At 38.3% G+C, this 27,560-nt stretch overlaps 1 long non-coding RNA gene across 1 annotated transcript; it reads left to right on the top strand.

Annotated features, from left to right (window-relative positions):
- LOC146995484 (uncharacterized) lies at nucleotides 1–27,547 on the top strand. The gene is made up of 2 exons (XR_015043095.1): nucleotides 1–641; nucleotides 26,309–27,547. It is a non-coding gene; the product is annotated as an uncharacterized LOC146995484 (long non-coding RNA).
- Nucleotides 27,548–27,560: the final 13 nt, after the last annotated feature.

Below are 27,560 nucleotides of genomic sequence, written 5' to 3'. Positions count from 1 at the left end.
GATGGAAAAGGGAATACTTACTTGAAATTAGAAACGTAAAGCAAATTCAGAGAGGTAATGCCGTAACAAATCTTTTGAAGGGATCTGTAGTTCTAGTACATGAAGAAAAACTACCAAGATTACTATGGAAGATGGGAGTTGTACAGGAGTGTCATGCAGGACGAGATGGAAAGATAAAGGCTTGCACTATCCGTTTAGCTAATGGAAATCATCATCGTCGTCCTGTGCAGTTATTGTACCCGTTAGAAATGACTTAAACTCTTTGAACTGAATACAGTGAATTTAAATTGCGAACACTGCGTCTATGAATATTTAAACTTGTAGAACATTGAAAACATTTAGTGTTTAAGATAACTTCAGAATTCAGTCGTTTGATGAACCAAGAGTTCATCGAAGGAGAGGATGTTACAGTTTATGTAGCTGGCCACGAGAGGGCGCAGCTTTCTTATTTTTTTTTTTTGTGTGTTATTTTTGTCTTACCGCATTGCAGATTTTGATATAGATGTAGTGGCAACGAGACTAAAATGATGAACGTTCTAATGTAAGCATACGATTGTTGTACATAGCTGTAAAAAATAAAGTTTTGTGTGAAAACCAAAATGGAAAAGAATTCCAAGCGTCTTGTAAAACCATCAAGAAAGGTAAGGAAAATGATATTCTTGTCAAATGATATTAAATTTAAAAAATAACAATAAGAAAATACAAATAAGGAAAAAGATCATAAATTGCAACATCCTTTGTACTCACAGGACCAGCGAAGTCAAGTTCTACAACTTCGAAGGGATTTGCTCCTGTTATTCTTTCGGTTGGTGAAAGAGCGATATCCTGACTTAGTGGCTTAGCTTTAAATCTGTAGCAAATCACACACTTGTTAATATTACTCTTTACACGCTGTCGACTCTTTAGTATCCAAAATTTTTCTCTAACTTGAGTTAAAGTTTCAGCTACACCAGCGAGTCCTTGCGTTTCGTGACAATCTTTAATGATATGATCTATTAAATGAGACTGAGACTTCTCAGGTAATACTGTTGGTTATTTTTGATTATAGCTTAACCCAGCATTTTGAAACCTTCCACCTATTCTGAGTATTCCATTTGAGTCTACAAATAGATTTAATGTAAATATTTTCGAACTATGTATGCTCTGATTCATCTTTAATTTCCTTAGTTCTTCTCTAAAATTTTCTTCCTGAGTTTTCTTGATCCAGAAATTCTCTGCTTCAGTCATTTCTTCAGCCTTGACTGGTCCAATTCTTCTTAGTTTTGGATTTTTTATATTATTGATAAATCTGAAAACTTAAGATGTTATTCTATATATTTTCTTTATGTCACTGAAGTTCTCGATAGGAATGATAGGTTCGCTGTTTTCAACAATACAGTTTGTTGTTAAGATTTCTTGTTTCTTTCCTTTTCGTTTCTCAGAATTTGTTATTTTATAATCTTCATTAAAATATCTCGAATAGCTGGGCCAAAAGTTGCTATCTTTAACAAGCCAAGGGAGGCCATACCACCACGTTGATCGTTCATTTTTTGAAAGAGTTTCTACCTTCTGTTCTCTCGTCAATAAGTCCGAAGGATTCTCGTGGCTGGGATAATAATTCCACCAATCTGGATCAGTTTTTCTCTTGGATTTCTAGACACCTATTTCGTACAAATTGTCTCCATTTCGTCGGATCAGCCTTGACCCAATGTGGTACAATTTCTGAATCTGTCCCCATATAAATCTTCATTTCTATGTTTTTCAACGAATGTCGAATGTATGTGATGAGTCGAGCTCCTATGACTGCTCAAAAAAACTCCAGTCGAGGTAACGTAATCTTTTTTATGGGAGTAACTGTTGCTTTGGACATAACAAATGATGTTTTTGTTAGCTCATTTTCATTGTATCTCAAATATGGAACGGCACCATATCCCTTTTGGCTACTATCTGTAAAATAGTGCAACTGAATATTCGATATATTATTTTTTGATCGACTGTTGAAATAATGTCTTGGAATTTCAACATTTTTTAATTTAGGAATTTCATTATACCAGGTTTTAAATCAATTCTGCAATTCTTGATCAAGTGGTGCATCCCATTGGTATCCTCTTTGCCAACATTCTTGCTTCATCATTTTAGCTGCAATAACAAAGGGAGATATGAAACCGATAGGATCATATAGTTCGCCTGCAACTTGAAGAATCTTCCGTTTTGTTATTTCCTCAGCCGGATCTTTGAGTAATTCATCTTTGATTAGAAATTTCAGTCTATCTGCTTCATAATTCCAAATATATCATAACAAAGTGCTACTCATTCCGTCTCCATTAAGCTTCGTATTTTCAGCCGCATTCCAAATCGCATGTAATTGGGCGTTATTGCTCCTCCATTTTCTCGTATTGAAACTAGCAAGCATCATAATCTTTTTCACATCTTCATAAATTTCTGAAGCTTCTTCATCATCTACCTAAAAATTTTCTTCAACAAGCTGACAGGTCTTCGAATATTGTGCTTTCAACTTTCTTGCGTGATGCTTTATAGTTGCTGCTAGTAAAAAGGGGTTGCTACGAATATTACACGCGTCATTCTTAAAATCGTCGGTTGCTCCTTTTTCTTTACAGTCCAAAGAAATCTTACTGCATTTCTGTCCTCAGGCTTCAACAGAATTTGTAGAAAAGCAGCTTCAATATCTGCAGCAAATGCTATTTTGTGTTGACAAAATTTAATTAGCTAATCTAATAATTCAGGATTTAAATTTGGTACTGAATGTAATCAAGCAAGAGTATGTGAGGAAGCATCAAATACGACCCTTAACTTCATAGAATCGTGATCTTCCCTGATTACACAATGGTGAGGCAAAAAATAAATGTTTTCTGCAGAATTTTTCGAAGCCTTTTCAGCTATTCCTTTATTTAGATAATCTTCAATTACCCTTGAGTACTTTACATAAATTTCAGGATTTTTTCTTAAACCTTCTAAGTAAACTTTTCCATTTGTTTAAGGCGATGTTATAATTACTACCAATTTTGTTGACATGGTCCTTTCAAGGTAACGAAACTTCATAACGATTGGTTTTATATTCAATAGTTTCTTCAAATCTGCGCATAACTTCAGTGTCATTTTCATTTGTTTTACAGTCAAGTATTGCAATTGCATCTAAATCCCCATAGCTTTTTTAGAGCTGCACTAGTTTCCAAATCATGTGCATATGAAATATTCTCAACAACATTCATTACCGTAATTTTGCAATGAAGTGTAGAAATATTACTCGTAACTTAATGCTTCAGTTCCACTTATAGTGTAACCAAATAATATAGTTCGAATAAGGTTTCAGAGGCAACAAGACCCTTTGATAATCTTTTAAAATTCCCAGTGACTATTTTCCAGTAAAAATCATTACCAATTAATACTGGTATTCGAGAGTAATTATAGCATCATATTTGTACCATCTATACATTGTACCATCTATATTTGTAGCATCAGCAAGTCTTATGAAATTTTCCCTACAATAATTATTTCCTTTCCTGGCATACCAATAACAGCTTGGTTAATTTCTGAAGCTTCAAGACCTTCAATTACTATTTTCCCAGGTCCACACATATATATATCTTTAAGAATAAACTTAACCTTGTTTAGCCTTTTAACTATAGTCTCAGTAGAGCCGAAGGTGTAAATCTGAAATTCGCGAAAATGAGTCTTACATTTTTTGTTCTATTCTGACCTAAAGCTATTGCATTTGCAGTTTGTAAATAAACCCTATTTTTGTTATCTCTTTCCGAAATTGACGCCACCACTGTGTCTGTTTTAAGCTTACCTTTATTTTTCCGTTTATTTTCAAATGTATTACCATGTAAAATAGTGTTACGAATTTGGTATTTAAAAGGCTAATGTTAGTTCAATTATAAATTAAATGGTTTTATTTCTCGCGCAGTGCAGCGCGTGACGAATATTAAAAGAAAGCTAAGCCGGAAAAATTAAAAATACAAGAGCGCGTGCGTTAAATAAATAAATATCTCTTTTTGATTTCGAGAAAGTGCTGGAAAATTCTAGCGCGTGATTTTAAAATCTTATAAAAGGAGGAAAACATCTCAGTTTGTAGTAGTTGCTTAGTTTGTTGTTGTTTAGAAAACTGCTCTTGTTGATTGTAGCGAATTCGCGGATTAGCGTTCTTTAGCTGTTTTGAATGACGTTCTATTGGACATTTGAGTAGTTAAAAGATAACTACTGTGAGATATTGTAATACTGCATGATAATTTGAGAAAATTTAAGCATTTTTGTTGTGATAATAATAAATTTTTGTTCATTTTTCATCGGACTTGTGCATTCATTTCATAACGAACCCGTACGCACGCAACAATTTTTGGTGTCAGAAGTGGGATTTGAATGCCAATAACAAGAGCGATGGAAGAACAATTCAGGCAAATGATGACTGCATTTGCTGCTTTCCAAGAAAAGATGGAAGGAGCCGTCAACTCCGTTAAAGAAGAAATTAAAGGCGAGATGAAATTGGGCCAAGAATCCGTTAAGGAAGAGATGAAGGCGATTCAAGCTGGTCAATTAACTTTTAAAGACGAAATAAAAGCCGTACAAGTAAAGATTGAAGAAAGTCAATACGAAATGAAAAGAGAAATTGCCTGCATAATAGAAACCAAATTCGATGCTATGGAAGGTAGAATAGATGTGGTTGAAAATAAAGTTGGGCAAATTGAAGAAAAGGTTTCTTCTGTCAAAGATGAAATAGAAGATAGAGTGTCAGCTGTGGAGCGACAAGTCGAAGGAAGAGTTTCGGCCTTCCAACAACAAATTGAAGAAAGAGTTTCTGCCGTCCAAGGACATATTGAACAACAAATCGAAGACAGAATTTCTGCTGTCGTCGCCAAAGAAGTTGACACTTTAAAGAAATTCGTAGCGACGGCAGGGAGCACTTCGGATGGTTTAAAATTTCTACCCATGCCTGCTCGTCCCTCTCTGAAGCTATCGACATATGATGGGAAGACCTCCTGGCAGGTGTATAAGACACAATTTTCTATCGTGGCGGATGCGAATGGATGGGATTCCCAAGCTAAGGCCTGTCATCTCGCCACTTCTTTAAGAGCCGACGCAGCGGATATCCTTCAGACTCTTCCCGAAAACAAAAGGTTAGATTTCGAAGCTCTGTCCGGCGCCTTGCAGCTGCGCTTCGGGGAGAAATGTTTAAAAGACTACAGCAAGCTCCAATTAAAATCCCGTCAACAGAAGCTCACCGAAACACTTCAGGAACTCGCCACGGATGTTGAAAGGCTGTCACATCACGCCTTTTCGGAGTGCCCGACAGAAACAAGGGAAATCCTGTCCCTGCAATATTTCATCAATGGCATCCGGGACCCTGAAATACAGAAAGCACTGCGAATGGCGGATGTTAAAGATCTGAAAAGCGCTTTAGTGTATGCCATGAAATTTGAGGCAGCCCAGCAAGCCACCCGTCGAGACTGCCATCCAGTCAGAGCTGCTCAAGTCCAGGAGCCAGGGGATCAAGTCACTGCTCGTCTAGACGATTTAACTAGACAACTGAATGCCTTGAGACAGAATATTGGTGACAAGAAACCGACCGTAAAGTGCTGGAACTGCGGTGCTGAAGGACATATCCGACGAAACTGCAGAACACCCCAGGGCACGGATGCTAAGACCGCTCCTAACAAACAGCAGGGAAACTAATTCGTGGCCATCTCGCGGGGCGGAGGTTGCCAGATCATGAAAAGCCCCAGTTTAAAGCGTTCAGATTTCTGCAGTGAGAGGCGGCAGTAATGGACTTTTCATAATAGAACATATTAATGGAGTTCCCTGCAATATGACGATAGATACAGGAGCCAACGTTACCATCATCCGAAAAGATTTCGCTCAACAACTGGGAAGCAAACTTATCTGGACGCCGCCCTGCGTTACCCTACAGACTGTGTCCGGTGAGAAGATCAACATCGATGGAAAAGTAAATGCTAACATCACGTTTGGAAGTGCCGCTTACCATCACACGGCATATGTAGCAGAGATCACTGATTCTTGCATACTCGGATTGGACTTTCTAAGGAAATACAATTTTTCCTTGGACTTTAAAAATAACGAATTGCATTCTACATCTGAGGACATAGCGTTATTTGGAGTCAATGATGAAGTTAAATCTGTCCATAAAATCATAGCACAAGACAATATCACAATACCGGCAAGAACAGAAATTTTGCTTCCTGGATCCATAGCCGAAAACAGAAATTTCCGCTACGGCATCATAGAATATCCCAATAACTGTAACAGACCAAAAGGAGTACTAGTAGCCTCAACACTCGTCGACCTATCCAGAACGGTTATCCCGGTGAGAGTCGCCAATGTAACTGAGAAGGGGAGAATTATTAAGAAAGGTGAAGTGGTTGCAGCATGTACTCCAGTAACCACCGTTGAAAGAAAGAGTAACATCCAAGAATCCGTGTCCTCAGAGAGAATTACATCGGAGTTATTGCAGAATGCGCAATTAAACGATAAAGAGAGGAATGCTGCCGATCGCGTCATTAAAGATCTTCAAGTTGTTTTCTCCCGCTCGTCTTCTGACGTGGGTCGAAATAGTTTGACACAACATAGAATAGATACCGGCGATCATCCCCCGATCAAGCAACATCCAAGACGTCTACCGTTTGCTAAACAGGAAGAGGTGCGAACACTGTTAAAAGATATGGAAGAAAGCATAGTCATCGAGCCTTCAGTAAGTCCATGGGCATCTCCCATCGCCCTAGTCAGAAAGAAAGACGGCTCAACAAGATTTTGCGTCGACTATCGCCGGTTGAATGAGGTTACGAAGAAAGACAGTTACCCTCTTCCTAGAATTGACGACATTCTAGACACTCTTTCTGGCAGCAAGTGGTTCTCAACACTTGATTTAAAGAGTGGGTATTGGCAGGTAGAAATACAGCCTGAAGACCGAGAAAAGACGGCATTTACTACGGGACAAGGGCTTTGGCAATTCAAGGTGATGCCGTTTGGACTGTGTAATGCGCCGGCAACATTCGAACGTCTTATGGAAACTGTTTTGAAAGGCCTTTCCTACGAAGCCTGCCTCATATACCTGGACGACATCATCATCGTCGGAAAGAGTTTTGAAGAACATTTAGAAAATCTTAGGAAGGTGCTTCTGAAACTGAAAGAAGCCAATCTGAAGCTGAGTCCCGCTAAATGCAAATTGTTCCGAAAGGAAGTGACTTACCTGGGACATGTCATCTCTGCAGAAGGTGTGCGCACGGATCCTGAAAAGGTATCAGCCGTTAAATCCTGGAAACGTCCCGAAAATATCCATCAGCTGAGAAGCTTCCTAGGGCTTTTCACCTACTATAGGAGATTAGTGAAGGACTTTTCTTCCATCGCAAGACCCCTACACAAGCTGACAGAGAGCAACCAAAAGTTCTTGTGGACAAAAGAATGCGAGGATGCATTTAACAACTTAAAGGAGGCTTTAACATCTGCTCCAATCCTGACGTATCCTCAGCTTGACCGACCATTTATTCTCGACACCGACGCGAGTAATGAAAGTGTTGGTGCTGTTTTGTCCCAAGAAATAGACGGCCAAGAACGTGTAGTGGCATACTGGAGCAAGTGCCTGTCTAAACCGGAGAGGAATTATTGTGTCACCAGGAAAGAGTTGCTCGCCATAGTCAAAGCTGTAGAACAGTTCCATCACTATCTATACGGCAGAAAATTCCTGCTCCGCACCGATCATGCATCATTGACCTGGCTTTTAAATTTCAAGAATCCTGAGGGTCAAATAGCCAGGTGAATACAGAGACTCCAAGAATATGACATCACTATCCGTCATCGTAAGGGATCATCACACGGAAACGCCGACGCCCTGTCTAGAAGACCTTGCCAAGAAAGCTGCCGATATTGTTCCAGGGTGGAAGCGAAATACGAGCTGCTGACTCCGGTCGCAAGACAAATTACAACATCAACATCGGCTGATCGAAAACAGTGGAGTGATGATGAAGTCAGGAAAGACCAGCTGGAAGACCGCGACATTAAACCCATAATTGATTTAATGGAGTCATCAAACAGAAAACCTACCTGGCAGGACATTTCTATCTGTAGTCCTACAACCAAACAATATTGGGCACTCTGGGATTCACTTCACATTCGAAACGGCGTCTTATACCGGAAATTCGAATCGGATGATGGGAAGACGTTCCGATGGCAACTTATACTTCCAAGATCCCGCATTCCTGATGTCCTTAAAGAGTTACATAGCACCCCTACTGGAGGTCACTTTGGAATAATGAAGACCTTGCAGAGAGTTCGTGAGCGCTTTTACTGGAATAATGCAAAGGATGACGTGCAAAATGGTGCCAATCTTGCGATGCCTGTGCAGGTCGGAAAGGACCGAGGAGACGCAGCCGAGGCAAGCTGCAACGTTACAACGTAGGGGCGCCTTTTGAACGTATCGCCTTTGACATCCTGGGACCTCTGCCACGAACTGCTGATGGCAACAAATACATACTCGTTGTCATTGATTACTTCACCAAGTGGCCTGAAGCTTATCCTATTCCTGATCAAGAGGCTGTCACAGTAACTGAGGTAATGATACAGCACTGGATTTCCAGGTTCGGAGTGCCTCTTCAGTTACATTCCGATCAGGGAAGGAATTTTGCCTCGGCAGTAATCAAAGAACTATGCAAACTACTCGGCATTGACAAAACTCAAACGACGCCATTGCATCCCCAGTCGGACGGCATGGTAGAGAGGTTCAATCGAACCATCCTTAATAACCTCTCATTAGTGATTTCCAGAAACCAACAGGACTGGGACAAGAAATTACCACTCTTTTTACTGGCTTACCGCAGTGCTGTCCACGAGACTACCGGCTATTCTCCATCACAGATGCTCTTCGGTCGTGACCTTCGTCTGCCTTGTGATCTATTGTTTGGCCGCCCTCCGGATGCTCCTTCATCGTCTGAGGAATATATTCAAGATCTCCAGGCCCGGTTTGAAGTGATGCACAACTTTGCACGAGAGCGAGTCAACTTGGCGACGGAGAAGATGAAGACCCGCTACGACACAAGAGCTACTGAACATCAGTTCCACGAAGGAGACAAGGTGTGGTTGTGGAATCCGACTCGACGGAAAGGACTTTGTCCGAAATTACAGTCACCTTGGGATGGCCTGTATACAGTCCTAAAAAGGCTGAATGACGTCGTGGTTCGGATTCGTAAGTCTTCGAACTCTAAACCTAAAGTCGTTCATTACGACAGGTTAGCTCATTACTATGGCCATAGTACGTAATGTAAATAATTGTAAATAGTATCAGACCATGGTCCTTTTTGTTCATAAATGTGTATTTGATTTGATTTGTATTTAGTATTTGATTTGCATTTAGTATTTGATTTGTATTTAGTATTTGATTTGCATTTCGTATTTGTTTTGTATTTAGTATTTGATAGCATTTGATTTGTTTAAGTTAGTTATTGCATTTATTGTTTATATTGTTTGATATTGTAATGTAATGTTTATGCCTCAGTTGCATTTATGCCACAGTTGTAAGTTTAGCTTCCTGTCCAGGGATTGTACTGCCCGGGACGTGCAGTCCTTGGGAAGGGGGCAGTGTTACGAATTTGGTATTTAAAAGGCTAATGTTAGTTCAATTATAAATTAAATGGTTTTATTTCTCGCGCAGTGCAGCGCGTGACGAATATTAAAAGAAAGCTAAGCCGGAAAAATTAAAAATACAAGAGCGCGTGCGTTAAATAAATAAATATCTCTTTTTGATTTCGAGAAAGTGCTGGAAAATTCTAGCGCGTGATTTTAAAATCTTATAAAAGGAGGAAAACATCTCAGTTTGTAGTAGTTGCTTAGTTTGTTGTTGTTTAGAAAACTGCTCTTGTTGATTGTAGCGAATTCGCGGATTAGCGTTCTTTAGCTGTTTTGAATGACGTTCTATTGGACATTTGAGTAGTTAAAAGATAACTACTGTGAGATATTGTAATACTGCATGATAATTTGAGAAAATTTAAGCATTTTTGTTGTGATAATAATAAATTTTTGTTCATTTTTCATCGGACTTGTGCATTCATTTCATAACGAACCCGTACGCATGCAACAATTTTTGGTGTCAGAAGTGGGATTTGAATGCCAATAACAAGAGCGATGGAAGAACAATTCAGGCAAATGATGACTGCATTTGCTGCTTTCCAAGAAAAGATGGAAGGAGCCGTCAACTCCGTTAAAGAAGAAATTAAAGGCGAGATGAAATTGGGCCAAGAATCCGTTAAGGAAGAGATGAAGGCGATTCAAGCTGGTCAATTAACTTTTAAAGACGAAATAAAAGCCGTACAAGTAAAGATTGAAGAAAGTCAATACGAAATGAAAAGAGAAATTGCCTGCATAATAGAAACCAAATTCGATGCTATGGAAGGTAGAATAGATGTGGTTGAAAATAAAGTTGGGCAAATTGAAGAAAAGGTTTCTTCTGTCAAAGATGAAATAGAAGATAGAGTGTCAGCTGTGGAGCGACAAGTCGAAGGAAGAGTTTCGGCCTTCCAACAACAAATTGAAGAAAGAGTTTCTGCCGTCCAAGGACATATTGAACAACAAATCGAAGACAGAATTTCTGCTGTCGTCGCCAAAGAAGTTGACACTTTAAAGAAATTCGTAGCGACGGCAGGGAGCACTTCGGATGGTTTAAAATTTCTACCCATGCCTGCTCGTCCCTCTCTGAAGCTATCGACATATGATGGGAAGACCTCCTGGCAGGTGTATAAGACACAATTTTCTATCGTGGCGGATGCGAATGGATGGGATTCCCAAGCTAAGGCCTGTCATCTCGCCACTTCTTTAAGAGCCGACGCAGCGGATATCCTTCAGACTCTTCCCGAAAACAAAAGGTTAGATTTCGAAGCTCTGTCCGGCGCCTTGCAGCTGCGCTTCGGGGAGAAATGTTTAAAAGACTACAGCAGGCTCCAATTAAAATCCCGTCAACAGAAGCTCACCGAAACACTTCAGGAACTCGCCACGGATGTTGAAAGGCTGTCACATCACGCCTTTTCGGAGTGCCCGACAGAAACAAGGGAAATCCTGTCCCTGCAATATTTCATCAATGGCATCCGGGACCCTGAAATACAGAAAGCACTGCGAATGGCGGATGTTAAAGATCTGAAAAGCGCTTTAGTGTATGCCATGAAATTTGAGGCAGCCCAGCAAGCCACCCGTCGAGACTGCCATCCAGTCAGAGCTGCTCAAGTCCAGGAGCCAGGGGATCAAGTCACTGCTCGTCTAGACGATTTAACTAGACAACTGAACGCCTTGAGACAGAATATTGGTGACAAGAAACCGACCGTAAAGTGCTGGAACTGCGGTGCTGAAGGACATATCCGACGAAACTGCAGAACACCCCAGGGCACGGATGCTAAGACCGCTCCTAACAAACAGCAGGGAAACTAATTAGTGGCCATCTCGCGGGGCGGAGGTTGCCAGATCATGAAAAGCCCCAGTTTAAAGCGTTCAGATTTCTGCAGTGAGAGGCGGCAGTAATGGACTTTTCATAATAGGACATATTAATGGAGTTCCCTGCAATATGACGATAGATACAGGAGCCAACGTTACCATCATCCGAAAAGATTTCGCTCAACAACTTGGAAGCAAACTTATCTGGACGCCGCCCTGCGTTACCCTACAGACTGTGTCCGGTGAGAAGATCAACATCGATGGAAAAGTAAATGCTAACATCACGTTTGGAAGTGCCGCTTACCATCACACGGCATATGTAGCAGAGATCACTGATTCTTGCATACTCGGATTGGACTTTCTAAGGAAATACGATTTTTCCTTGGACTTTAAAAATAACGAATTGCATTCTACATCTGAGGACATAGCGTTATTTGGAGTCAATGATGAAGTTAAATCTGTCCATAAAATCATAGCACAAGACAATATCACAATACCGGCAAGAACAGAAATTTGACTTCCTGGATCCATAGCCGAAAACAGAAATTTCCGCTACGGCATCATAGAATATCCCAATAACTGTAATAGCCCAAAAGGAGTACTAGTAGCCTCAACACTCGTCGACCTATCCAGAACGGTTATCCCGGTGAGAGTCGCCAATGTAACTGAGAAGGGGAGAATTATTAAGAAAGGTGAAGTGGTTGCAGCATGTACTCCAGTAACCACCGTTGAAAGAAAGAGTAACATCCAAGAATCCGTGTCCTCAGAGAGAATTACATCGGAGTTATTGCAGAATGCGCAATTAAACGATAAAGAGAGGAATGCTGCCGATCGCGTCATTAAAGATCTTCAAGTTGTTTTCTCCCGCTCGTCTTCTGACGTGGGTCGAAATAGTTTGACACAACATAGAATAGATACCGGCGATCATCCCCCGATCAAGCAACATCCAAGACGTCTACCGTTTGCTAAACAGGAAGAGGTGCGAACACTGTTAAAAGATATGGAAGAAAGCATAGTCATCGAGCCTTCAGTAAGTCCATGGGCATCTCCAATCGTCCTAGTCAGAAAGAAAGACGGCTCAACAAGATTTTGCGTCGACTATCGCCGGTTGAATGAGGTTACGAAGAAAGACAGTTACCCTCTTCCTAGAATTGACGACATTCTAGACACTCTTTCTGGCAGCAAGTGGTTCTCAACACTTGATTTAAAGAGTGGGTATTGGCAGGTAGAAATACAGCCTGAAGACCGAGAAAAGACGGCATTTACTACGGGACAAGGGCTTTGGCAATTCAAGGTGATGCCGTTTGGACTGTGTAATGCGCCGGCAACATTCGAACGTCTTATGGAAACTGTTTTGAAAGGCCTTTCCTACGAAGCCTGCCTCATATACCTGGACGACATCATCATCGTCGGAAAGAGTTTTGAAGAACATTTAGAAAATCTTAGGAAGGTGCTTCAGAAACTGAAAGAAGCCAATCTGAAGCTGAGTCCCGCTAAATGCAAATTGTTCCGAAAGGAAGTGACTTACCTGGGACATGTCATCTCTGCAGAAGGTGTGTGCACGGATCCTGAAAAGGTATCAGCCGTTAAATCCTGGAAACGTCCCGAAAATATCCATCAGCTGAGAAGCTTCCTAGGGCTTTTCACCTATTATAGGAGATTCGTGAAGGACTTTTCTTCCATCGCAAGACCCCTACACAAGCTGACAGAGAGCAACCAAAAGTTCTTGTGGACAAAAGAATGCGAGGATGCATTTAACAACTTAAAGGAGGCTTTAACATCTGCTCCAATCCTGACGTATCCTCAGCTTGACCGACCATTTATTCTCGACACCGACGCGAGTAATGAAAGTGTTGGTACTATTTTGTCCCAAGAAATAGACGGCCAAGAACGTGTAGTGGCATACTGGAGCAAGTGCCTGTCTAAACCGGAGAGGAATTATTGTGTCACCAGGAAAGAGTTGCTCGCCATAGTCAAAGCTGTAGAACAGTTCCATCACTATCTATACGGCAGAAAATTCCTGCTCCGCACCGATCATGCATCATTGACCTGGCTTTTAAATTTCAAGAATCCTGAGGGTCAAATAGCCAGGTGAATACAGAGACTCCAAGAATATGACATCACTATCCGTCATCGTAAGGGATCATCACACGGAAACGCCGACGCCCTGTCTAGAAGACCTTGCCAAGAAAGCTGCCGATATTGTTCCAGGGTGGAAGCGAAATACGAGCTGCTGACTCCGGACGCAAGACAAATTACAACATCAACATCGGCTGATCGAAAACCGTGGAGTGATGATGAAGTCAGGAAAGACCAACTGGAAGACCGCGACATTAAACCCATAATTGATTTAATGGAGTCATCAAACAGAAAACCTACCTGGCAGGACATTTCTATCTGTAGTCCTACAACCAAACAATATTGGGCACTCTGGGATTCACTTCACATTCGAAACGGCGTCTTATACCGGAAATTCGAATCGGATGATGGGAAGACGTTCCGATGGCAACTTATACTTCCAAGATCCCGCATTCCTGATGTCCTTAAAGAGTTACATAGCACCCCTACTGGAGGTCACTTTGGAATAATGAAGACCTTGCAAAGAGTTCGTGAGCGCTTTTACTGGAATAATGCAAAGGATGACGTGCAAAAGTGGTGCCAATCTTGCGATGCCTGTGCAGGTCGGAAAGGACCGAGGAGACGCAGCCGAGGCAAGCTGCAACGTTACAACGTAGGGGCGCCTTTTGAACGTATCGCCTTTGACATCCTGGGACCTCTGCCACGAACTGCTGATGGCAACAAATACATACTCGTTGTCATTGATTACTTCACCAAGTGGCCTGAAGCTTATCCTATTCCTGATCAAGAGGCTGTCACAGTAACTGAGGTAATGATACAGCACTGGATTTCCAGGTTCGGAGTGCCTCTTCAGTTACATTCCGATCAGGGAAGGAATTTTGCCTCGGCAGTAATCAAAGAACTATGCAAACTACTCGGCATTGACAAAACTCAAACGACGCCATTGCATCCCCAGTCGGACGGCATAGTAGAGAGGTTCAATCGAACCATCCTTAATAACCTCTCATTAGTGTTTTCCAGAAACCAACAGGACTGGGACAAGAAATTACCACTCTTTTTACTGGCTTACCGCAGTGCTGTCCACGAGACTACCGGCTATTCTCCATCACAGATGCTCTTCGGTCGTGACCTTCGTCTGCCTTGTGATCTATTGTTTGGCCCGGATGCTCCTTCATCGTCCGAGGAATATATTCAAGATCTTCAGGCCCGGTTTGAAGTGATGCACAACTTTGCACGAGAGCGAGTCAACTTGGCGACGGAGAAGATGAAGACCCGCTACGACACAAGAGCTACTGAACATCAGTTCCACGAAGGAGACAAGGTGTGGTTGTGGAATCCGACTCGACGGAAAGGACTTTGTCCGAAATTACAGTCACCTTGGGATGGCCTGTATACAGTCCTAAAAAGGCTGAATGACGTCGTGGTTCGGATTCGTAAGTCTTCGAACTCTAAACCTAAAGTCGTTCATTACGACAGGTTAGCTCATTATTATGGCCATAGTACGTAATGTAAATAATTGTAAATAGTATCAGACCATGGTCCTTTTTGTTTATAAATGTGTATTTGATTTGATTTGTATTTAGTATTTGATTTGCATTTCGTATTTGTTTTGTATTTAGTATTTGATAGCATTTGATTTGTTTAAGTTAGTTGTTGCATTTATTGTTTATATTGTTTGATATTGTAATGTAATGTTTATGCCTCAGTTGCATTTATGCCACAGTTGTAAGTTTAGCTTCCTGTCCAGGGATTGTACTGCCCGGGACGTGCAGTCCTTGGGAAGGGGCAGTGTTACGAATTTGGTATTTAAAAGGCTAATGTTAGTTCAATTATAAATTAAATGGTTTTATTTCTCGCGCAGTGCAGCGCGTGACGAATATTAAAAGAAAGCTAAGCCGGAAAAATTAAAAATACAAGAGCGCGTGCGTTAAATAAATAAATATCTCTTTTTGATTTCGAGAAAGTGCTGGAAAATTCTAGCGCGTGATTTTAAAATCTTATAAAAGGAGGAAAACATCTCAGTTTGTAGTAGTTGCTTAGTTTGTTGTTGTTTAGAAAACTGCTCTTGTTGATTGTAGCGAATTCGCGGATTAGCGTTCTTTAGCTGTTTTGAATGACGTTCTATTGGACATTTGAGTAGTTAAAAGATAACTACTGTGAGATATTGTAATACTGCATGATAATTTGAGAAAATTTAAGCATTTTTGTTGTGATAATAATAAATTTTTGTTCATTTTTCATCGGACTTGTGCATTCATTTCATAACGAACCCGTACGCACGCAGCAATAGCATTATGCCTTAATGAACATAAATCACAACATATATCTGAGCTGCAACGGGCTGACATATGAGCCTTACGAAAATATAAATAGCATATGCCAGCCATTTTTAAGTTCTTTCTTTTCTCCTCAGTTGGAATTGTGCAATTTGAAGTAGAATGTTTCAAAGATTCATTTTATATCTTCCCACAAAATATACAATCGGCTGTTGATGTATTCGTATTCAACGATGCAACTGCTGGGACAAAATGTTTGTTTTTGATGGCAGTATGATATTTTTCACTTTTAAAAAGGTCTCGTGATTGATGTTTATGTTGTTCGGTTCGTATGTTAAACTCAGAATAATTTGCGATGTTTGGAAAAATGTACGCTCTCTGCTTTCAACTTCTTTCTTCAGAAATTCCAAAATGTTAGCCACTGTAGTTTCTCATAACAGTAAGTATTCTCATTAACAGTGGGCATAACAAATCTAGGCCCTGATAATTTAGACAGAGAGACTGGTAACAGAGAGTTTAGCTGCAGCCGCATAACTAACACCCTGTCGAACACGGGAAATTTGTGGGTTTCTAGTGAACTTTTTTAAGTGAACACATCCACGACAGGAACTGACATGTTATCCTAAACAGTTAGAACACGTTGCAGTATCGGAGCGTTTAAGATCACACTGGCTTGAAAGGTGATTTTTCGCACACTTCATTCATCGTGGTTGCAATTTACAGCTGTCGGATGAATGTCCAAAATATTTTGGCATTTATAACATTGGAGGATAAAGTTCTAGGACTTAAATTTCTCTGTTTTTGATACGAATTGCAGTAAACGGTCAATATTATATATTTCATTGACATTTGGAGTAGGAATCAGTTGCACTTGATAGACTAAAGAGTAAAGAATGGTAAGACTAAAGAATGGTTAATGACACAAGACACTTGTACACTGCATAAACCAATAAGATACAAGTTTAAGAAAGGAAAAGTTTTATCTTTTGCAATTGATGAACTGATGCAATGTGATTTAGTCGACATGTCAAAAGTATCTAGATACAATAAGAGTGTAAGTTCAAAGGGATGAGTTTTTTAATGAATATAATCTTCTGAAGAAGAACCAACCGTTAAACTCAAATAGTAAGATCCTTTCTTTGAACCCCATTATCGATAAGAATAGACTTATACTCGTCGGGGGAAGATTAAGACAAGCCAACATCGCACAGGACAGAAAATATCCTATTTTGTAGCCCAAGAAACATCACATAAACCCAGAATATAGTGAATCATTTTCATGAATCCCATCTTCATGCTGGTCCCATGCTATTGCTATCAGTGATTAGAAGAGAATATTGGATAACCCTCGCTAGGTCAGTTGTGAGGATAACCCACGCTAGGTCGTGAACATATTTTCAAATGTGTGATATGTCATCGTGTACAAGCTAAAACATCTACCCAGATAATGTCTGACTTACCATCATCTACAGTCGTTCCGTCAAAGGTTTTTCTCCAAGGTTGGAATTGACTACGCCGGGCCATTTCAAGTGAAGCCCAGGCAAGGTCGAGGAGTAAAACAAATGAAATGCTACATTTGTGTATTCGTGTGTATGAGCTATACATATTGAATTAGTAGGTAATCTAACATCAGAATCATTTATTGCCGCTTTGAAGCGCTTTGTGTCTCGAAGAGGAAAAGCAATGGAAGTTTTTCCTACCTCAGATAATATTGTGCGTATCGTGAAGCTCAAAACTGCTAATGGAGTTTTCAAAAGGCCAATTCACAAACTTAGTGTTTTGCCTATCAGTGATTAAGATTTTTTTTTTCCTAAAGCATTATAACTTTGTACTTTGCTTTAAATATAATTAAGTTCCTAAATTGTATCAAGGCTTCTATGCATCTGTTTTGAGAATAATTGTGTATCATTTCATAATTTCATATTATATTTTCTTGTGAATATTTTAATGACACATTTTTACATAATTTAATATTGTTATGAAAATTTTATTTTGTAAAAGGTATTTAGATTTGAAACGATGTTTCAACGCCGGCCGAAATGTTTCGGCCACCAGAGTCGTCTCGTCTGCCTGTCTGTGAGATAGTATTTCGCAATGCGCAGATCGTATGCGCAGCTCGCATTTTGTTTTTGCGTTTTTGCAAACGCTAGTTGTAACTTCACTTTTTGCTGTGCTGTGTTTGTTCTAAAGTTGAAATCGCAATAATAAAAGTTAAACTACAGTCCACTCGCATTGATGTACTCTTATGTTTATTAATTTAAATTTAAGATACCGCTTCGCAACAACGCCTGTGCGAGAAATCGCCAGGTCATTTTAGGATCTGCTCTAGTTGTGGAACAAGAGAGAAAGAATCTATGCATCAGGTGCTAAAATATTATTATGTGATTTTGTATTCATGAGTCATAATTTCTAAGTTGTTTCGTTTTCAGGAGTCAGGTTGGCAGAGCATTAGAATTGGCAATCAAAATTTCAAGATTTCACAAAACATAGAAAAATAACATTTATTAATGATAAATTTAATGATATAGTATATTACTTCCGCATATAGCGGCCATAAAAAATAACCAAGCATCAAAAAGGGATAACATGCGTCATTCTTCATGTTCAAGCGTCAAGTAGAATATTTTTCATCGGAGCGCAGCAAGAGCGCCACCTATCTACCGAAAAGACGGATCAAATTTGCTCGAGTCATAATCTGAAATATAGGGATTATTAGCCATCACGTGTCGCTTGGCTAATTGACATAACCCCCTTGCATTTGTGATTCTATCCACATGTAATCATTCGCGTTGTTGAATAGTTGCAATTCTATTTTTATATATATATATATATTAATCCTGCATTAAATGTGAGATCTGCTCCAGTCACGAAATGGATGGGATCCAAATTGTAATATGTCATAGACATTCGACGAAAGGCTGAAAATATATCGGCTAATAGAAGAGTATCAACATTTTGATAAAGTTCTAAATAATCTCCCAGTGTTTGGCAGTGAAACGTTTTATATACGAGTTGGGCATTTCATACTCATCATCTTATATATGACTATTTGTCGAAACATTAAAAGAAGCATTTTTTTTTATCTCGTAAGCAGATTTCTTTTAAAACTGCTTCAAAATCCAGATGACTCTACGGGAATATTCCTGTGAAAACATTAGGTACTTTGGAAGCAGGAAAGATGAAAAATTAGCAAACGCTTTCGCCGGGAATCGAACCACGGACCTCTGGAATACCGGCCCAGCGTGCAGAGCCACTACACCATGAAGGCACGCCAAGAACGTGGGAGTAATACCTTATATTCCTTTCCTCAACAGTAAAAAACTGTCTGCTTCATCTTTGGGCGGGTGGCGTTCGGACCCGACGACAGATATTCAGAACCGACTGCTGGAGGAAGAAGACCTGGTGTCTGCTCTTAGGAAACGAACTACCGGCACCTGTCCGGAGGACGGATGTCTGAAACCGACTGGAATCCACTGTGAGTGGCGAGAATCGTGCGCGGGAGACCGTCGTGAGCAGTGGGGGAAGGCAGGAGACCCAGCTTTCGGTCAAAGGGCAGGTGTTGAGGGATGGAGACCAGTTCTCGTCTCCCTCAGTTCAGCTTCAGCCTCCTCGTGGCGCCCGCTGGAAACTATGCCGGCAATAGGCTAGATATAGGCTGGCTAGTATAGGCCAACAGATGCTGGCCAACGATGTCTGTGGTTCGGCTGGTTGGGATTTCCGGAACCGACCATTTATGGGAGGAGACCCGGGGTTCCTCCAGACGACTGGCTAGATTTGTGTCTAGACAGCTCTGAACTGCAGAGTAAATAAATAGTCTTCACGGTAAAGACTAGAGCCATCGTTCATTCGGTCATTTCTTATCGGTGACCAAAGCTGTAGGTCATTGATTCATTGTAACTGTGCAAAGCAGTCGGAGTTGGGACCGGCCTTGTGGATCTCTTCGTGATGGTCGCCTGCTGTTATTCCCTTCACTGACGAATAAATCTGTCAGGGAAGTTTTCCCTCTGCAACGATCGGGAGAGGTGGCTGCAGTATAGTCCCAGTAATGGTCTGAGGTTGGTGGCTCCAAGTATGGTCCTGAGATTGCGGTTCTATTAAACTTTGAAGGGGAGATTCATTCTCCTAGGCCAGGGGCCGTCTCCTTGATGTCAATGCTTCATCTTTGAACAAATTTTTAAAATCTCGAATATGTGTTTAGACTTTTTTAAGTTCTCAACAAAGGTATCTAAGGAAGCGTCTAAAAACTGATAAGAATCCAAGAATTTAATTTCATCTAAAGTAAACAAAGTAAATTTTTCTAAATTTACCGGTATGATATTAATGCATTTGAAAACATCTTTTCGCATATTTTGTGAAATTAAACGTGAAACATAATTACGCGAATTATGTATTACAACTGGAATAAAATATGTGGACCTATAATTTAGATTACAAGACTGATGTGCTAATCCACGTATACGCTAATCCACTCCAGTGACCTCGGACTCGCATCTCATTGGGAAAAAATTGCTTTTGATGCATGTAACAACAATTTCTGTCATAAGTTTCAGAGATTTCCCTCATCTATTAGATATTTCTATCTAAGTTTTTAGAAAGCTATTAATGGCATCATCACCGGTATAATGTTCAATAAATATAATTTCGTTTTTAATGTTTATTACAAGAATCGCATAGCTGATAGGTTCGTGATGTTCCACTCGTGATGCTACTGAAAAATTTTGAAACTCAGACGGAAAAGAAGAAACTTCTCTAGTGAGAGACTCTAAATCCCCAGAAATACAGAACGGATGATACAATTGTTTACACAAGTCAGTGAATTTAACTGTTAAATTTCCGCAGAGAGTAATTATAAAACCAGAAGAAGAATATGTATCTTTTGATATGACTATATTTTAGAATTTGAAATTATTTAACTCATCTAACAACTCGACAACAACACAACAAAATCATAACCCACACCGATCACCATCAAACTCTATAACCATCCACATATCATCCGACATCAAGTTTCCTTACACACCATCGCCATAGCCACTATAGCCAACAACTTTGTGTATAAAACCATAATACCATCACAATAATACTACTATCGCTAAATTCGAAGACCATTGCCATAAATTTATGTTTGCTTCACTCAATATGAATTTAGAGTATCTTGCTAGAGAAGCCGCTTCTTCAGTCGATGCTCCGCTTATTAAGTCATCAACATAAAGGTCTTTTAAAATAGAACAAGCTTCACTGTGTGAACTTTCATATTTCTTTAAATAGAGTCGTATAGTTGCTGTCAACATAAAAGGACTGCATTTGACATCAAAGGAAACACGTGTCATTCGTAAAATTCTGATATTACGACAATTGAAATCAAGTTCGGTTCCCCCCTTATTTCTTCATAAAAATTGCAAAAACGTTCTAACTTCCTTTACTATGCCAATCTCTAAAAATGCTTTTTGAATATCAGCACAAAATGCAATTAAATGATAAAGAAATCTTAGAATAACCCTGAGCAAATTTGGATTAAGGGTGGGACCACTATCTAAACAATCATTCAGCGACTGTAACTTTTGACTACGCATCATACACAATCCTAACTTTCGCACTTAACTTTGATTCGCGTACTACAGCATGATGAGGCATAAAATACCCAATTTTTCTATCATCATCTCCATGAAATGCAACTTGCTCAATAATACCATCCCTTAACTGCTCATTAATTATTTCTTTATAACAAAAGTACAGATGCGAATCATGCCTAAATTTATTACTTAAGCTTATCAAACGTTTTTCTACTACTTCTTAATTACTGTTCAATGTGTTACAACCCTCTTTCCATAATAATTTAGTTTCATACCTCCCATTTTTAAACGTGGTATTTCTTTCAAACATGTCTATGACATCTGCATCTGATCATGAAATTTCCTTCTACTAATTTATTTCTATAGCCTCCAAATCCAATAAATTCCGAACACTTTCAAAATTTATTTCTTCACAGAGATATGATTTACACAAGTGTTATCATAATAATAATTTCCATGATTATCCGATCCCATTTCCTTACCTTGTATTACAGACCCAAACAAACTATCTGTAATATCTAATCGTTTTCATATAAAATTTCCCAAATGTAATCTGAGTCGATCAAAATGCGTATCTCCTTCGTAATTCCAATGTCGGCCAATTCTATTCCCTTACTTAGAGCCATGTTCCCACTTTGAAAGAACTTCTACGTGGTCATGCGTAATCGCATCAATTACCACTGCTTCTATGCTGAGTTTTTACTAGTGTTGATTCTATTCCCCAAACCAAGTTGAACTATATTATACTGTTGTTTAGGTTTATGCTAGCTGCCAAACCCATCTATTTCAAACGTTTCACATCTGGTAGCTTAGAAGCCGACAGTTTTCCTTCATACAAACGTTCTATTACTCCCGCCGTCATTAACACTCTCACCATTTCGCTTTTTTGATTTGTTTTTAGTATAGTGCTGAATGTTTGTAATAAAACCGGGGACGATATTCCTGCGCTCTCGGTTTTGTTTACGGATTCCCTTTTACTTCCTCCGAAGCAATGCAGTGACTGTACCGTAGACAAATTGTTGTCTGTTTCTTTACCATTTGATTCGGCTGCACTATTTATCGGTTCAGCCTTATCGCATACTCAATAATTGTGAGGTTTTTTACATATTTTACACAGCTGGTCTTTTTTTCTAGCAAAATTTTGATGTATGCCTACGTTTTAGACAAATGTAACATCGTCCCTGTGTTTTTAACAATTTTCTTTTTTCGGTTAATGTTAAAGGACATTTCTGAGTTACGCGAGATTTATTTTATCTTACGTGTTTATGTGTTGCTGTTACAGCAGCAGCTGTTGGAATATGCGCTTTTGAAATATTTCGTTGTGAGTCAACATAATTTTTCCTCTGATAGTTTTGGGTCATTCCCCTATTACTAAAAGGAATTTCATTTTGCTTAAAGTTTTTTTAATCTAATAATAAAGAGGACGCTTCTCTTATTTCTATCTCCTTTCTCAAAAACTCAACTAAGTGCTCTATTTCAAACTTTCGTACATGTCTTAACGAAATCAATCAGTAAAAGTTTATATATGTGCGAGCTTATAATCAAATCTAGCCTGCAGAATCTTTCTTCTAACATACAACTTAATTGAGGAATCATAATTTTCGTTTTTTAACGAAAATCCCGAAATTACTGACAAGGCATTACCTCCTAAAAATGTTTTCAGATAAGAAAACTTCTCAACTTTACTTAAAGAATTGTTATTATGAATAGCTACATCGTAGGAATTTCAAAAATCCAACCAAGAACTACAATCACCATAAAATTTCTCAATACTTAATTTCGGAAGCTTAACTACATTATTTTCGTTTCTTACTACGCGTTGTTCCAGCTTAACATTTTCCCTCGAATTACTAACCAGAATTTCATTTTGCGAAACTACGTTAAAAGCACTTTTATATGCCTATCTATTTTCATTTTCCATTGTATACCGTGTTCCCGATATTCTTCACTCTCAGTAATTTTGTTTTCTAACTCATCTATACCTATTATCGCTTCTATTTTATTATCTAAAACCCTTAAGATTCTCTAACTAACTGATTTCTTCGGTCATGAAAATTATCAAGTTTTTGTTCTTTACTGTAAATTTCACTTAAAGGTTTATTTATTGCATCTTCAATTTTTGTCAAAAGATTACAAAAAAGGTGTCTAATGCAGTTTCGTTTCTGCCTTAACCTTTCAACTTTTCACCATGTTTGCATAAACTACTTCTGTTTTCAAAACTAAATTTCAAATCAGTTTAAACAACTAAATAATCAAATCACCATTATAAATTCAAAACTTCCTATCACACACAAAATCATAACATTATAACATTTCAAGAACTGAATCTAAAGGAACCTACCTCAATTACATGGTTATGAATCAAAAACTTTTAAGACAAAGAAACATTCCATCAGAAGGTCAGCGTTAATCAGCATCGTCCAGGTCACCAACAATGCAGCGTCTTCGTTTTGAAATGTTGAGTCATTCATTTCACAACAGGTACTTTTTGATTATGTAGAGAAATATGTCATAGAGCGATAGGAGCGCCCCCACCTGAAGTAAAAGTTAATTATATTCTAGACAGGAATAGCATAACTAAGCCATATCCTTTGATTTGTAGAATTTTCATATGCAGATTTGTTAACTGATTAACGGCATATAGTGTACAAATAAATATTTAACTTAAACTTGCTCTGAGCCAATCATAGATATAGATATAATGCTCTTTATGTAAAACGACTGTTTTAGATACGGTAGAAAATTTCGAGTTAGAACAAACAACGTTTTGCGTCACGGTGCATACTGACCGCCAAGATTTAGGTATTTTGAAAAAAAAAATTTTTTTTTTTTTTTTTTTTTTTTTTTAAATTTTGGATTAGTACGTAAGTGTGCGAAGATTGCCAAGGTAAGACTGCGGTTTCTAGCTTTGGTATAATGGAAGATCTTATTGCTAGACGGAAATCGAAACGAAAAATATTGAGGACCGCAGTGTCCAATATATTAATGAAAATCGAGATTGAATTAAGTAAAGATGATATTAGTATAAATGTAAATATATTAGAAAGAAATTTTAGACCAGTTAAACGAAAAACCAAAAAAATCTGAGTGATTTAGACGCACAAATAGAACGAGATTTGAAAGTCGAAGAGGATGAATTTGAACTCACATCTGCTTTGGAATACGAAGAGAAAATTCAATTGTAGCAATTTAAAGGGAAGAAAAAATTGAATAAGCTAAAAAATTCGGACAATGAAAATAGGAAACATTTCTAATGAAACCGCTAAAGGTTCCAAAACGAAAGTAATAAATTCACTTGTCTTCCAAAACTAACCATCTCTAAATTTTATGGTGATCCTTCGGATCGGTTAGAATTTAAAGGTCAGTTAGAAAATGCGATTGATAAAAATCCGAATTAATCAAAAATAGAAAAGCTTTGGTGGCTCAGCCGCCAAAGCTATTTCTGGTCTCGATGTTATTGAAGATAATTACGAAGCTGCTCTTGAACTGTTACGTTCCAGATTTGGGTAAACAAACACCTTAAATTAATTCGCATTTGGGACAACTCTTAAGTATTTCCTAATGATGTAAACGAATTAAAGACTAATACTCTTCATTACTACGGAAATCTTTTAACGCCTTTAATTTTGAAAATACTTCCTAATATAGCCGAAAAATTAGAGATGAAAATTGAGATTTACAGGGTCTATTAGAATTTTTGAGAAAAGTATTCAGTAGAGAACGCAAGACTTCTGTTAATTATAATTCTAAAGAGAAATTCTCGCGATTAGAAAAACAAGTATCTTTTAAATGGAAACTTTCTCCCGTTAAAACAAGTAAACCGTCGACAGTTGAATTATTAACTGCGCCAGCCGAATCAGTGTCTGTTCTGGGGGAGCGGAAGTCATAAATCTATGAATTGCGAAATTTTAAGTGTGAAAAAGAAAAAGGAGATTTTGAAAAAGCAAGGCAGATGTTCTTTATGTTTGGATAAAAAGAATGGAATTAAATATTGCAAACAAAAAGTAAACTGTAGCTTCTGCTGTAATAAGCACTCAAGAGCGATTTGTTATTCATTCCATCAGAAAAAAGATAATGAAAAACTTGAAAAGAAAACGTCGGATTCGAGCGTTATTTCCGCTGTTTCGTCATATAATTCCGATGAAAATAGATTGCTTTTGCATTGATTCGAAATAATGATAAATCTGAAAATGTGAGAATTCTATTTGATAATGGCTCAATGAGATCGTTTATAACTAAATATATATCTAGTAAAATGGATCTTTCGATTGTTAGAAAAGAATCACTTTCTGTTTACACCATTTGGAGATAAAAACAGTGTTAGAAAAAAACCTTTAATGTTGTTAAGGGAAAACTAGAAAATGTCAGCGGTCCCAATCTTAGTATATATATATATTGAACCGAAAGTATATCCAATACTATTATCTCCCCTCCAGATTTGAACTTTGCTAAGGAAAATAAAGTTTTAAAATTTTTACAATTAGCTGACTGTTGCAAACAAAGTGACAAAATTGATTTTCTCCTAGGGGTAGATTTCTACTATTCTATAATTACAGGTAAAACTAAAAGAATTTTTAAAAATGTAAATAGTAGCCACAGAATCTTTATTTGGGTGGTGTTTTCAGGGTAAAGTAAATAATCAGTTTAGTGAATTATTAACTGGGAAAGTAATAGTAAATGAAAACTTGATATCAGATCAATTACAAGAGTTTTGGAAGATAGAAAACTTAGGTTTAGAAAGTGATACTCAAAACTGTTGATTTAGAAATTACGAAATCTTTCGAATCTGATATCAGGTATAGAACGGCAGAAATCCCACAGCTGAAGGAGCTTAAAGATGCAGAAGAATTCTAGATCCGTAGAATTCAAAGAGTAGCATATGATTAGGAAATTTTGGCATTAGAAATGATAAAAACATATGTAAGAAGTTATCAATATATTCCTTTTTCCCGTTTTTAGATGATAAAGGAATCTTACGGCTTGGAGGAAGATTGCAATTCTCCGATTTCTGCACTGAAGAAAAACATCCTATCCTCTTGCCTCGAAATTCAAAATTTACAGAACTGGTTATTGAAAGAGAATATAGTAGGGTTACAGCCACTTTGACCAGCCTTCGAAAAGAATACTGGATACGGAAAGGCCGACAGCTTGTGAAGAAGATACTTAGAAACTGTCTTATTTGTAGAACATATACAGCAAAACCTGCTCAACAGATGACTATGCAGCTGCCAAAAGACATTGTGACATAATTTACTCAGAGAATGCCAAAATCTTTCAAGACATAAACTGGCAATTTGTGCATTTTTCAAAAATACTAAAGGATTCCAAATTCCAAGATTTTATTGCCAGTAAGATAAGCTGGAAATTTATGGCAGAATGTGCTGCATGGTTGGGAGGTTTTTATGAACGTTTAGTGAAGTCTGTGAAGGATTGTTTTAGAAAAATGCTTGGAAAGGCCCTATTAAATTTTGAGGAGATCACTACTATTTTGCCAGAAGTTGAAATGACTTGAAAGAATCAGACCCTCTCACATCAGCTCACTTTCTTGACTTTGGTCGAAAAAGTCATAATTATCCACTTCATTTTATTCAGATGAATGACAAAAATTCAAATAGAAGTTATCTGGTGAAAAGACAAGTGTATCAAACCATACTTTTAAAACAACTCTGGAAAGGATGGAAGGAACAATATCTACTTGACTTGCGAACGGCCCACCATTCGGATACTCCTAACTCAAGTAAAGAATTAAAAGTTGGAGATGTCATTCTTTTAGATGGGTGTACAAAGTCCAAACTCTTATAGGTTGGTTTGTTAGTGGAGTTATAAATAGAATTGTACAATGCTTTTATTTTTTACAGAATTTATGTATTAAAAAAAATCTTTCATAATATTATTCATGCAGTTAATATAAAATAGATTAACATGTTCATTCTTGTTTAATTAAGACGTCCAAAGCACAAATTAAGAGACCCATATATCCTTTAGAAGTTGTGAACCAACTTGAGAACTCTTGACTCCAACATTTAATGACAAATTTTTGAACTTTCCGATTATTCAATAATTTCTTATGTTTAATTGATTAATTTGCTTTATTTTGTATTTTACTAGATGTTCAAGAATTCCACCCCTATTTTTTTGCAAATTTGTAACAGTAAATAATTGTAAGTATATAGTGTACAAATAAATATTTAACTTAACCTCGCTTTGAGTC

This window comes from Stegodyphus dumicola, chromosome 9 (genome assembly GCF_044657685.1).
Source record: "Stegodyphus dumicola isolate Sdum_Otavi_A_Nest chromosome 9, ASM4465768v1".
Taxonomy (NCBI): domain Eukaryota; kingdom Metazoa; phylum Arthropoda; class Arachnida; order Araneae; family Eresidae; genus Stegodyphus; species Stegodyphus dumicola.
Note: the sequence above shows the minus strand (reverse complement) of the source record. Positions and strands in the feature narration are given on the sequence as shown.